This window comes from Pteropus vampyrus, unplaced genomic scaffold (assembly GCF_000151845.1).
Source record: "Pteropus vampyrus isolate Shadow unplaced genomic scaffold, Pvam_2.0 Scaffold13, whole genome shotgun sequence".
Lineage (NCBI taxonomy): Eukaryota > Metazoa > Chordata > Mammalia > Chiroptera > Pteropodidae > Pteropus > Pteropus vampyrus.
Genome location: NW_011888794.1, coordinates 7,942,259 through 7,956,610, shown reverse-complemented (window position 1 = coordinate 7,956,610; position 14,352 = coordinate 7,942,259). Strand labels below are relative to the sequence as shown.

General features: G+C 39.1%; 1 pseudogene; it reads left to right on the top strand.

The window, feature by feature from the left end:
- Positions 1–618: 618 nt before the first annotated feature.
- LOC111733350 lies at positions 619–738 on the top strand (annotated as a pseudogene).
- Positions 739–14,352: the final 13,614 nt, after the last annotated feature.

Here is a 14,352-nt window from a genome sequence, read left to right as displayed (position 1 = left end):
CCAGGGCCTGAATGATTATATATAATGGCTTGGTATCTTTATGATCTAAAAAGTCTTGTGAACGGTGGTATGTATGTTAGCTTTTTAATGTCACACTAGTATCGTCCTCCCCATTCTCATGACTCCCTGGTAATTTTTATCTGTTCCGCTTGTTGCGTGGTTCTCTAGGTTTGGATTAATAAACTCCTAAACCTCTTAAATTCAGATCTACATTAATCAGATTCGTAGCTCTACTCTTTATCCTAGGCACACACTGAAAATGGTCATTGGCTCAGAACAACTATTTTTCAATACAGTATTTAATATACACTAAAGTTGAGACAAGAGTTCCCTAGTTAACATAGGAAGTGACCTAGTCTCAACCACAAACACATTCACATCATATTGCTCCTGTGTTCCAAGGACAGTTTGTCAATATCTTGAAGATGTTTAAAAGTACAGTATAAATTATTCTATAGCTTCAGTCCCTTCCATTCAGAATTAAACTTAGACTGACTTGATAATCAATACTCATCTTTCCTTTTTTTCTAGATTTTTTAGAGATAAGAAGCATTCTTCTATGTTGCAAATAAGAGTCTTCATTATATTAAGAATTTCTACTGTATTAGAATCTAGATTGTCTACAACCATGCTAGCCTGAACAAGCCCGATCCCATCTGATCTTGGAAGCTAAGCAGGGTCAGGCTTGGTTAGTATTTGGCATGGGAGACCACCAAGGAAGACCAGGTGCTGTAGGCATAAAAAATAAAAAAATAAGGGATTGTAAACTGAGACAAGGTCCTTGCAATCTGTGAAGTCAACCAAGGGTTGCCTCGCCTAAAAAAAAAAAAGAAGAAGAAGAATCCAGATCAAAAGGGACAAGTATTAAAGCATCGTAACATTTTTAAATCTAAAAAGTGAATAAAAGATCCCAATCGTATAGTTTGTACATGTTCATTCTCAATTCAGTGGCCTGGAACAGCCAATGGTGTTTTCTCAGCCTTTGGTTTTTTGCTACATTTGCCAAGGTTCTCTCATTAGCTGTTCCCAGGAGCTGGAAATGAGTTCCACAGAAAGGACTGATGCTTTGAACTCAATAGGTTTCTTTAGAGTGAAATTTTACACCAGGGTTCCAGTTAGAACCTAAGGCTGATTACTTGTGTTTATAGACCTCGCTTTCCTCATCACTGGATGGCTGTTTCTTCACTGGATGATTGATTGTGTGAGTATTTCGGTGGTTCCTCCTCAGAAGACTTCTTTCTATTACTTTTGGAGAAGTTCCAATGGCTTTGCTTTAGCAAACCAAGAAAATGACTGACTGTGAGATCTAGAGCCACCCCGTCCCCCCACCCCACCTCAATTTATAACCCAACAGCACCACTTAGCAGGAGTGTCACTTTGAGTAAGCGGCTAATCCTCTCAAAGTCTTAGTTTCTTTATACTTTAAATGTAAATACTTAACAACACTAGCCTTAAAGAGTTGCTGTGAAGATTAACTAATCCGTATAAAATTTTACAGCACTATATAGTAAGTACTCAAAATATAGATATTATAAGCTATTGTCATTATATTATTATATATTATATGCATATTATATACTAGCTTTTTCTGGTTCCCTGGAGTCTCACAGAGTGTAACACAAATTATAGCATATTCTAACATACCCTTGAAATATATAATATGTACTCCTTTGGGTACATAGCCTTGGAAAGTCACAGCCTCTGTAGCAAACACTGTAATGCTCTGTTGATATGTCTTCTGTGTTTCCCAGGTCACTTACTACATGCAAACACGTATCTGATGCAAACACCAGAGTTTTCTGCCCGAGGGCTTTTCATCTGGCTGTGAGAGCATGCTCAGCCCATGGGCAGGGTCAGCAGAAGTCTGGAGAGTTAATGAGTCTCAGAACCCTCCACCGATGACAAACAAGGAGTTGATAGATAAATATCACTATTTCCAGAGGTTTTCTTGTGGGGCTGAGCCCCACGTAGCCTCAGAGAAACCTGGCTTGGAACACTTTTGTTGTCTGTATTCCCTTTCCTGATTCACTTTTCCACTCTCCCAGTATGTCCTGGGATGATCTCCCAAATACAGCACTTACACTTGAATCCTTGTCTCTAAGTTAGCTTCTGAGGAATCCAAACCAAGACACCTCTTCATAAGTTCATTATAGCCATGTTTTCATTCAGTGAATGTGAAAACAAATTGTTTCTTCTTGGTTGAGGAACTAGAAAACTAAATGACTTGGTTTAGAGGCTGTACATTCTGTATATATGTACATATGTATGTACATGGGTATTCTTAGAGTCGAAATCTTAGTGGAGCTCAACAGTAGTGCTTCCTTACTACTCCAATATGCAGAAATGTATCCATTTCTCTGAGAGTTCCCGTTAGAATATGGGTCTTACATCTTTCTCTTCTCTTCCCTTCTTGAAAAATGGACCTTACATAACTAGCTGGGACCAAACCAGATAGGTAGCTTTGCATGGGGAAGAAGGGAAGGCAAAGCAGCAGCACATGGGGTAGTAGAAGCTGAGTAGGATGAGAAGAGTTGATGGGGCTGGGGCAGGGGGCCTAGAATGGCACGTTGGAACCTGTGTAGAACATATCTAGCATGCAGATCATGGCGTCTAGATACTATCTGTTGCTAAAAGGAACCAGGGCTGATTCCAGAGTCGAGGTTGGGAAACTTAAAGATGAGCCCGGAACATCTTGCGCCAGGATAAAAAGAAGTAGTCAAGGACCAATGGGGGGTGTGTCAGAAGGATACAGAGGTCATCTTGAAGGGGCTCCTACTGGTCAAATCTGGAACAATTTAAGCATGAAAAAAAAATAATAATATAATAACAAATTACAACTGTTGCATAGAAATTAAACTTGATGAAAAAGAAGAATTTACACAATCTTTAAGTACTTCCCACACAAAATACTTCTTAATTACAAAGGAAGAAAGAGTAACTTTACTGTAGAGAAGCCTGGCAGACATGACCTTACTCAACTGATCAAGCTTAATGTCACTAATAATGGAACACGTCAAAATTGTGCACCGCCGCCTGATAGGATGCAGTAAGAAGCTTAACTGCTGTGATATTCCTGCTAAAGATGCATAACATGAAAATAATCATGAGGAAATATCAGTAAAACACAAAATTGAAGGATATTCCACAAAATAACTGACATTCAAAAATGTTAAAGTCATAAAATTTGAGGAAGAACTGAGGACCTTTTCTAAGTGCTATAGTGGCAAAGGCAACACATGATTCTGGCCTGATGCTTCCTATAAAGGCCGTTATGGAAAAACTTAAATGGGGTTTGAGGATTAGATGGTGGCGGTGTTAATTTTCTGATTTTGATGGATGTGGCTTGGTTCTACATGGAAAAGTCCCTATATATAAGGAATATATATATGAAATATAGAAAAACATCATGTCAGCCACTTACTCTCAAATGGCACAGGAAAAAAAATAGAAATATTTGCCCTATTCTTAAAATTTTTATGTAAATTTGAATTTCTTTGGTACCTATGGAAAAAACCTACAGGTGTCTATATTTAGAGATTACTCCCCTCCCCACCAAAGATCAGTTAACCACTAGAAGACCCCAGTCAACAAGCTCTATCAACACATTTCCTCAGGCTTTCGGTGCCTCGCGCCGAAGGTTAACTGGTCCACCAAAAATCATCAGACTCTGAGGAAGGCTTACAAACATGCCAGAACACACAAGCAAAGGACAAAATAGCTCAAAAGAAAAATAAACACAGAAGAAAGAGAGCATCAGTCCATTATTTTAAACAATATTTGTAGAGCATCCACAGGCTTGTTGCAAAGGCCCCACATGCAACAGTAGATGTTTTTTGAATGAGTGCTTCCATTTTCAACACAAATTTTTATTTTTCCCATGTTCTTCCAGATATATTCTCCCATATCAATAGCTGAAATTCACTAAGACGGTTTCTGGAAGCTGTCCGGAAGAGACTTGATGGAGTCAAAAATCATAAATCAAATCCAAGTAGTAGTTTACCACCTAAGCTTTAGCATCAGACAGACTTGAGTTTGAACCATGATCTGCCAATCATATTGAATGTTATCCTTGATTACTGTCATCTGCAAACGGGGATAGGCATACCTACCCTCATTGTACGGTTGTGAAAATAAATGAGATAATGTTTATACCTTTGCCTAGCACATAAAAAGTGCTCGTGAAATGGTGCTCTTGTATAGTATTATTTCTGTTGCTCACATTAGCTTCTCATAATCTCAAGACATATAAGTCTTCCTTCTGGAAGAGACCCAGACCTCATCATTTTTTCAGCCATGTTCTGTCAAAGAATACCCATATCGAGTGTCTTCTGATCGCTCTATTCACAACCCCCGTTCCACCAACTAGTACCTATGCCCTGGTTTCCTAGTTATTAAACTATCGCCTCTCGGCATCAAACCCTATTTCCATATTTTGTCTGGTAATACTAGAGCTGAGCCTCTAAAATCCTTTCTTTTCTATTGCCAGTGGCTCCCTTTTAGTTCCTGCCACAAGTAGACTCTAGAGGAAGGTTGTTCCTTCCCTGTTCCTGTTTTAGTTTTCTGTTGCTGTTCCACTTTCCTCTTCCATGTCATTCTAGTAATGCTTCTTCGCCCTGACGGCAGTAGCTTGTTCCAGATACTACGGTAGTTGATACCAGTTCACAACACTAAAAGAACCAGCTTTATCACACCCATCGGGGGCAGCAGTTCTGCAAAGCCCCTCCTCCAAGCCACTCAGTGCTAATAACTCCAATATGTTTCCTCTTCTTATAAATTTAGGGCTGTGCTTTTTTCTTTGCCTTTTCTTTTCTTCGGTACCTATTAACAATGAATACCAAACAATTCTTTAAGTTCTTTCTATTAAATTACCTCCTGACTCAACTCTGAGCGGTACACATGGGTTGTGCAACTTTCAGATTTCTATTTAGACTCTCTTCCAAAAACCCCTCTAAGAATAATCATGTGCCGTAAGCTTAGTCAATTCTTCACTCCTCTGTTAGATATAGGCATGTCTTAAATAACTTCGGTCTCCATGACTGTTCAAGATAACCATAACTCCCTGTCAGAGAAACACTTGTCACTGCATCTGATCTTTCCATTCAGATCTGCTGACCTCTTAGCACTAGTCACTTTTGCTTGTACCTGGCTACCACCAACCACTTTCCTTCGCTTCTTACCTTCCAGTGATATCACTTGTAAAGATTCTTGACTCAGGCTCATATCATAGAAGGGAAAATGGTTGAAACCAAAAGTAGCAGAGAAAGGTAGACAGACCTATAGGTACCATACCATATTCCTTATTCTGCATCTTTTCCACTTCTGCCATCTCCAGGTCACTCCAAAGGGACCGTCAGTATTTTCCTCAAACATCGATTTCATCCTAGCCTTCCCTTCCTCAAGAATGTACGATGGCTCTTGTTGCCTGCCAGATCCATTCTAAACTTCTGAGCTAGACTCTGGGTATCATTAGCATGGCTTCAGCCAGTTAGACTAACTACATTTGATCATCTCGAATAGATTTTTCCATTGTGCAGATCTGATTATTTTTAAGAAAGAACTAGTTACAGCCTGTAGGAATAGACCTACTAGGGGCACAGGATGCCTGAGGAGCTGGCTCATGGTTCAGTCAGTCTCATAGAAAGCAGTCTGCAATGTGGTGTGCTGGAGAGAGGGCAGATGGGGAGCCTTAGTTCCCATAAACGTTGGTCAAGGTCAAGAGGCGACCCCTCCGGAAATGAAGCAAGCTTCTTGGAAGAGCTTGAAGTTATCCTCACCCCAATTACATATTGTCAGAGGCCACCAGGCATCCTCAGGAGGATGTGAGGGCCAGGAAATCTCTGTTCTTTGACCCTGAGGGTTGCTGTGCCCCCACATAGAAGGCCTCTTATGTGTAATTTTATCTGCATTAAAGGAATATGAATACTTTTCTCATTTCAGCTGACATTTCCATCAAACCACATATATCTACCACATAAATTTACACAAAAAAATACTTTAAAAAAAATGATTACTAAATAAATCTCTAATGGCTATATTCCCTAATCGAATAGCTATAAATATTAGTTGATTGTGTAGTCACTCTTCTGATTTTATTACATTATATGTTACCAGCAAGGAAAAATTATCTGTGCCTAATTTGTACAATTTAAAGAGGTGGTTCAGGCTATTTCTATAGGATTCTAAGTAGCTGGGTAAAAATAAAAAGTTTAGTCAAATTTCTGCGTTTTTAGTCTGTATATCAAATACCTAGAAAGAAAAAAGTTAGAATATCTAAAACATATTTACTTGTCTCACCACTATGCTGTACACCTGAAACTAATATGAAATAATATTGAATGTCAACTCTAACTGGAAAATAACAATTAAAAAAGAAAAAAAGACAGACCACAGCTCATTCAGGGAGACAAATATTAATGTATATTTGAAAATAGGATGAGGGCCTCACTATGTCATGGACCTGAGGTGGATCTAGCCAGGCAAAATCAAGCAAACAAGAAGAATGGCGGTTATAGCCATATGCACCTTCCATACACGAGTGTGCCAGTGCACGCGCGCACACTCAGACCAGTCCATGCACCCATTCTTGAACCAGGCCACGCACCCGCACCCAAACTAGTCCTTGCGACTGCACTGTCACTAGTCCAAACTTCCTCTTATTTTCACCCACCCACAGCTGTCACACTGAAAGTCAATAACTCAGCTAACATTTAGCAAAACTCCTACCACATGCCTAGCATTCTAAGAGATACCAAGGATGCAGAGAAACAATAACACGTGGCCTTGCTCCGCACGTGGGTCACAGTCTGGCATAAGAGATATCAACCTCGCAGCAGTCCTCGAGTTTCACTTCTCTTCCTGCTGGTGATTAATGGCCTTTAGGCTCCAAGAGACAGAGTCACCTTTGGCCGCCACAAAGGAATGTCTTTCCTACTGCACCCTCTTCACTTAGTGTCTGGGCCTTCGCTTTCTCTGCCTCCTCAAATCCAACGTTACAATGATGGAGCAGGATTCTCCCGGGGACTTAGAAGTCCCTCGAGTGCCAGGCTGATACAGCAAGTCCTCAGCAACAGAAAAAGAAAAAAAAAAAGAGAGAGAGAGAGGAACCATTACCCCCAAATGCCTATTTCCTAACAGACTCCTGTTAGAGGAGGTCATCGTGAAGATGTGACCACCAGTCACCCCACGAGCTGGACCTGAGCAGCTGGAGGCTCCTCACCCCTCTCCTGCCCTTGGAATGTACGTTCTACCGGCTGTTTCCACAGTGGGAGCCACTCTCAAGGACGCAGCCCTGAGAGGATAAGGTGTCGTTGAGATCATCGGGACAGTGAATGTGACTGGACCCCATTAAGGCCTCTATAGACACTTTCAAGGTTCTAGTAGGTGGCTGTGGAAATCTATTTATCTTGTGGCCAGCCCAAGACAAGCCTCATATGTATGTAAGTTCTCTTGCTTATTAAAACTGCCACCTGTCAAATAACAATAAATAAATAAAAATAAAACATATTTACATATTTTTAGTGTTCCTACTGAATTTTTACTTGGCTAATGATGATTTTCCTTTAATGTTAAATATCATGTTTAGATTTTTTCTTATAAGTTGACTTGGGACTAAATTATCCTTATTTTTGATGTGTCTGTCATGACTTTTTAAATATATTTACCGTTATTCATTTCACTTCAATGTTTATTCTCAGTTATACTCTTGCCATATACTCTTAGCTGTTTCATGATTAGGATTTGGCATATTTTAACTTTTTTCACTCTCTTCATTCCTCAAGGATTTATGTCCTTAACTTAGCTTGATTTTTTACTTAATGTTACAAACTTCTCTGATTTCAGGAATCTATAAAAATATGGGGTGTAAAATGAGCAATATACTCAAAAGGAAATTTCTGTTACCTCATTTCAAACATGAAAAAATGGAGATTTGATGAACAGGGTGAGAGTGTGATACTGCCTGTTTAGATTCATTAGTGGCACCCATTCTGAGCGTCACATGTGACACATTTCAAGATATTTTTAAATTCTTACTTCTTTCCATGAAATGAAAAATGTTTACTATGCATATATCACTGAACTAAGTAGTTTAGTCGTACTTGAATGTGAAGAACATGCTTCTCGTGATGAATCATCTGGAGGCGGTAGATGTAAGGAGCTCTGTATTTATTTTTGTATAAATGTCCTCTAACCCACACTGTTGGCCAGACTTCATGTTCAGCCTCCTTTCATTAGCTGCCTTGAGAAAAATAACTCTTACTTAAAAATAAATAAATATATGACAATGAATAGCACATATTTCTATTTATAGCTCCTTGGAAATCATCATACCCGATAGACTGAATTCAAATACATTCTCTGATGACCAAAATGCAACTCATTTCAGAAGTCCATTGGAACTTGCCTCCACCAAGCGTGCCCAGGTGTACTTTGAAAAAAATCCAAACTCTTCTATCCTGATCAAGAAGGCTCTACTCGATCTGTCCCCCACCCCATCCCCTGTCAATTAGTACTTCTTTATCCAATATCTCCCAGCCATACCAGTCTTTACGTTACGGGACTTGCCAGGTTTGCTTTTCCCTCAGAACCCTGGCAGTTGCTCTTCTGTCTGCTGGGAAGGTTGTTCCCCCATGTATTCGAACGCTCAGTTCCTTCTCTTCATTCATGTCTTACCTCAAATGCTACCTCCTCTGAGAAGCCTTCTCTAAACACCCTACCTACTCTCTACTGCATTGCACTGGATCATAGTATTTATCTGACATCATTGAGTTAGTTGTTTCTGCCATAGGATGAGTCCGAGGATAGCCTCATTCCCCCCTGGGCCTTGCTCTCCATATGGACTAAGTAAGTCCAGTCCTTAGAATTGCTCCAGGTTTTTGGTTTGTTCTCCTGTTCTCTACTGGGACCGAGCCTGCCTAAGATCCTGACCGTTTATGTTTGGCCCTGGTCCCTGTGTTCCTCCTACCAGCAACCTCCGTCTCAGAAGCAGACACAGCTCCCTATACACTTGTGCCTTGTTTCCACAGAGGGACCTACCTAAAACTTCTTATCTTTAAGAGACTTGCTGTCACAGCTACACTCACTGAATAGGAATCTTTGGATCAGACCTAAGAGCTTTGATTGAACACTGACCTTCTTAAGAAACACGAGGAACAAGAATAACGTTTTCTGACTCCACCAACACTCCTTGAGCCTGTAAGCTCTCTTGATTCTCCAGTATTCTTCAATATTTTTAAGGACATCACTTCTGGAAAGAAATGATTTCCCATTAATCTTATTAGGACACCAAAATATGATTCATGTAGCTTAATGCAGGCAAACACGGTACAGTGAAGTGGTTAGATGCACGAGTGTAGGTTCAGAGCCTCGCTGTGTCATTCGTCTCTAAGCTTTATCCTCCTAAGCATAAGACGGGGGTAATAAAAGTGTCTTCCTGAAAAGAGAATTCAGTGAGATAATGCAAAATGTTCATATCTGTGCCAGATAAGCACTGTGTGCGGAGGTGAGAATGATACAACCCTTTCGAGGGGAATTTGCAAAATGTAACAAAACTACATATTCAAATATCTTTTGACCTAGCATCACACCTACAAGTACACCTCCACGAGCATGGTACAGCATAGGCACGAGGTTCTTTGTCAAGGCTTTATTCGTGATAGTAAAACATTGGGAAAAAATTTAAATGTGCAGCCATAGGAGGCTCCTCGACACATTAGAGTACTATGCAGTCATGAAAACAATGAGAAGTACTTCTACAAACTAACATGGAGAGATTTCCATGATATACTAAGTGAAAAAAATGCAGATGCAAAAGAATATTTTATATAAACACACTCACACACGCGCGCGCGCACACACACACACACACATATATATACATAACCTTTACTATAAGACAGAAAACCAGAAATACATATATTATGTAGCTAGGCAGACACGAACAACAGAGGAACAAAGGAATAGGGGCCCAACCTAGACACCACCCAAAGAAAAGCCTATTGGTAGTTAGAGAATCCCTCCTGCATCCCCAGAGACAAAAGACAGGAAGGGCATAATCTGTAGCTGGTTTAATCTGGCCACCGAATGGTGCGCAGAAGGTACTACCCTAACCTGCCTACAACCTCAGCATCATTACACCATCATTATAATGCCATGTTTATGCTCGGAAGTTCATGAATCTAATTATAACAGACTGAATTCTGGGTAAGCGCATGCACACCAGACAAAGAGTTGTATAGCAGCCAGTGTTAATCAAAATGACCTCACGTGCCAATCACCTAAGAATGAATATCTTTTGTAACCACCTCTCGCAACCCTAATTTAACGCAGACCTCTCTCTCCCTCTCCCTTCCCTGGGGTTACATAACCTCATTTTCACGTGATCAGCCCGTTTTAGGCCTTGACCTATCTTCTACCTCACTATGTGCCTTTAATAAATAATATGTATAAGTCACTGAGTGGAAATTCATTTCTTCACCAGTGATAAGGACCGAGACCTACATGTTACCTCAACTCCAGTCACGGCAACAGTAACACATGTATGTCTTTTTACAAATATATACACACACATGTACATATATACATATATACCTATGCATATATATATTCATGTGTACCTTATTTGCTTATTTTTGCAAAGTAAAATATAAGAAGACTAAACCAGAAACTAATGAAAAGGCTTACCCATAAGGGGTAGATGAGAATTGGGAGAAAGATAAAAATAAAAGTAAGACTACTTTGAGTAAAATTTTTTAATGTCATTTTGAGCCGTGTAAATGTTTCACCTATTCAAAAATTAAATTTAAATTATGGTTGACATTCAATATTATATTCGTTTTAGGCATACAGGATAGTTGTTAGACATTTTGACAGCTTACAAAGGGTTTACCAAAAGCAAACTCTAAAACCAAATACAAAGAAACAAATGAATCCAACCACATACCAACTTGTGTTGTAACCACACTGGAAAAGTAGTAGGTTTTGAACACAAAGGTCTGACAACATGCTTGGTGGGAACTTCTTAGGAAAGTACAAATTGAGGGACTATCTATAGGGCATCTGTCCTGGAATCTTCAGAAATATTAATGTTTCAATTAATAAAATAGGCAAGCAGGGGACTCTTCTAGATGAACATAGAACAAACAGACAAGATAACTAAACATAATGTATGATCTCTTCTTGGATTTTGAATTCAACAGAAGATTAGCTATAAAGGACATTAATTGGGACAACTGGGAAAAATTTGCATGTGGACTGTATATTATAATATATTATTGCATCAACGTTAAACTCTTCTGATATGATCATGACAGGGTATCTTTGTTCTTAGAAAAATATGTTGAAATATTTAGAGATGAACTATTATGATCAACATGAAACTTACTTTCAAACTTTAGTCAAAAAAAAAAAACAAAGAAAGAGGGAGAGAGAGAAAAAAGGAGAAAGCAAATGTGCAAAACATTCGTGTTACTACATCAACTATTCTATAGGTTTAAATTTTTTTCTAAGTAAAATTTTGAGAGGTAACTCCCCAAACAAACAAACTTTAAAAAGATCTGGGTCTGCTAGCTATTACTATCTCTGATTCTCCTAATCTGGGAGACTGTGAGAAGGAAACGTGAAATAAATACATATGGCTGATAAATAAAAAAGAAATCATGCACTGGGATCTATTTTCAGCCTACTGAAGCATGTCAGTTGATACTTTACTTATTCATTTCCCATAGTATTTGTCCAAACAAATAAAATTGCCTCCAACTTTAAAATAGGAAGTGAGACTGTCTACAAGCTTGCCTGGGAAGAAGAAGTTAAATCTTATCCTTATTTTACCTCCTTCCTATTTAGTGATGTGCCTTGGCAGAAACTCAAAGGGAGCATAGTTCCAGCCAGCCTCTGGGAAAAAATGCAGACAACACTGCCTCATGCTCTCATGAATTACGCTGGGGGACAAGCCACTGCTTCCAACCTGCCTACCTCAATTGTGGTGACAAAGCACCAGGCCAAGAGGCAGACCCCTGGGTAGTCGGGTCTGTATTATTTCAGATTTTAAATACTGAAAGAGAGACAGAAAGCCTTTCCCAGATCAGGGAGTGAGAAGTATAATGTACAATAGATGAAGCTCACCTTATCTGGGGGGCATTTAAAGATCTATCAGCCCTTCCTTTTAAATTCCTGGCATGCAATTGACCTAACAAAACACCTTTAGACACTCCTAAATCATATGGCTTTTAAAAATCTTTTTCCCAGATATATAATATTTGCCCACAAAATGATGAAATGACAATTTGCCACTGGCCTTCTATTTTCCTTTCTTTCTAGGCTTAAAAGCCTATTTCATTTCTATTGTGGGATCGTGTCCAGGCATAGAGAGGCACCCTTTGTAACTGGCTAAAAGCTACAGAAAGGCTCTATTGAAACAAAATGCTGCTCATATCCCAGTCCATGCCAGAAGAATAAATGGTACAAAAACACCTAAAGAAAACTGTCCTAGAGCTACTACTGTGTTATATTAGCAGACAGGGAGAGATGATTACATTCATATGCAGTTAAAGGCTTGTGCATCATCACCAATAGCTGAATTTAATTCAGCTAATGAGAACGAAGAGCTAAAGGAAGACTTCTTTGTGAGGCTTCTTGGTCTTGGCCCTATACATGGACCATAAAATTAGGCTGCCTTGCTTCCCTTTGGGGCCACAGCACTGATCTGCAAATATATTTTAAGATTCCATTTTGCCATCATAAAAATATTAAAATATACATCTCTTTAAAACATTCATCTTAAACTAATTATGAAACTGAAAGCTATTAATACCAAGCTATTGTTATGAAATAATACCTTCTGTTTGCATAGTGTTATTCACCTTTGTGTTTCAGAGCTCAGTCACAATCTGACTCCATCCTGAGAACTCTGCAAGGTAGATCATCATATGGTTACTCTTTGCATTGCAGTCAAAGCAACCGAACAGGACACAGTCATTCTCAGTGCTGAAATTTTATGTCCACCATGTATCAGAACTGAGAGAGAGAGAGAGTCTCGGTTCTGTCATTTACTAGCTGTGTGACCCTAATGAAGTGACCAAGCTTCTCTGAGCCTGTTTCCTCAGCTGTACAATAAGGGAAATCATGACTACTTCTTAAGAATGGTTTGATGGTTAAATAAGTTTCAAAGAAATAGCTTAACGCTCAAAAATGATAGCTCTTTATTCATATACTCATTCAGCAACTATTTTAGTGTTTTTAGCTGTTGACAGAAAAATACAGAGCTAGAGGAGGCCAGTAAGATCGCTGTACTGTTAAGATGCAGCAGTGGCTTTCAGGAAGCTCACAGACTGAAGCACAGTAGACATTTAAATAAACCATCAGGATGAGGAAAGCAGTCCAGGGCCACCATGTACAGTGGTGAAGGTTTCATACTGCACATCTAGGGGACAACATCCATGTTACAGTATATGTGAGTGATGATACCCCTAGAGTTATGTAAAGCACCACCTGAGAAGCCATACTCAGCAATCCTGCTGCTGGCAGAAAAACATTGATAAAAGCTTCAAAGAGGTGCCGTTTAATCTAAGTCATTCCAGAAAAGAGAAAAAGTACCTGAGAATATATGAAGTGAAGGTTGAATTGCAAGACCACCATTGCCATAGTAGATGGTTTGTGTATATGGCAGAAAAATGAAATTGAAAAGATAAAAAAGAGATCACGTGATGAGTGGCCTTGTAAACCATGCCACATAAATTTGTACTTTGCCTTCAAAATAACAAAGTGCTTCAGTGCGGATATGTGATTGCTACATTAGCACATCTTCTCCACTTTCTATTAGCCTCTAGTTTCCACTTGGACATAGTTCTAGGGATTCTCCATAAAGAATAAAACCCCAAAGTGTGATTGATAATGCTGAGACGGCTGTCCAGGATGCACTTTGCTTAGGAGGGGTGATAACCATAGACTAAAGCTGACTCTCTGACAGGCAGACAGCAGAGAGGAAGAAACCAGGCTCCTGATGACTATATTGAACTCCTGGGTCTAGCTTTGCCTGAAGTCAACCTACTTTGTGATCTTCAATAATGTAAACCAATAAAATCCTATTTATTATTTAAACCAGTTTGAGTTTTGTTTTCTGTTAATTTCAACCAAAATATTTTTATCTGATACAGGTGCCGATGAAAGCCTCTAAGCGAAGAAGTAGCATGATCGTATATACATTTTATAAAAATATTACTGGTAGTAACTGGAAAAAGAAGGTACTAGAAAGAGCCAGAAGTCAAGATAACAGTCTTTTGCCAAAGTCTAAACAAGAAGGGAAGACAAAAAAGTAAGTTGTATATCCTAAGTAAAAAAAGATTTTAGAGAAATATT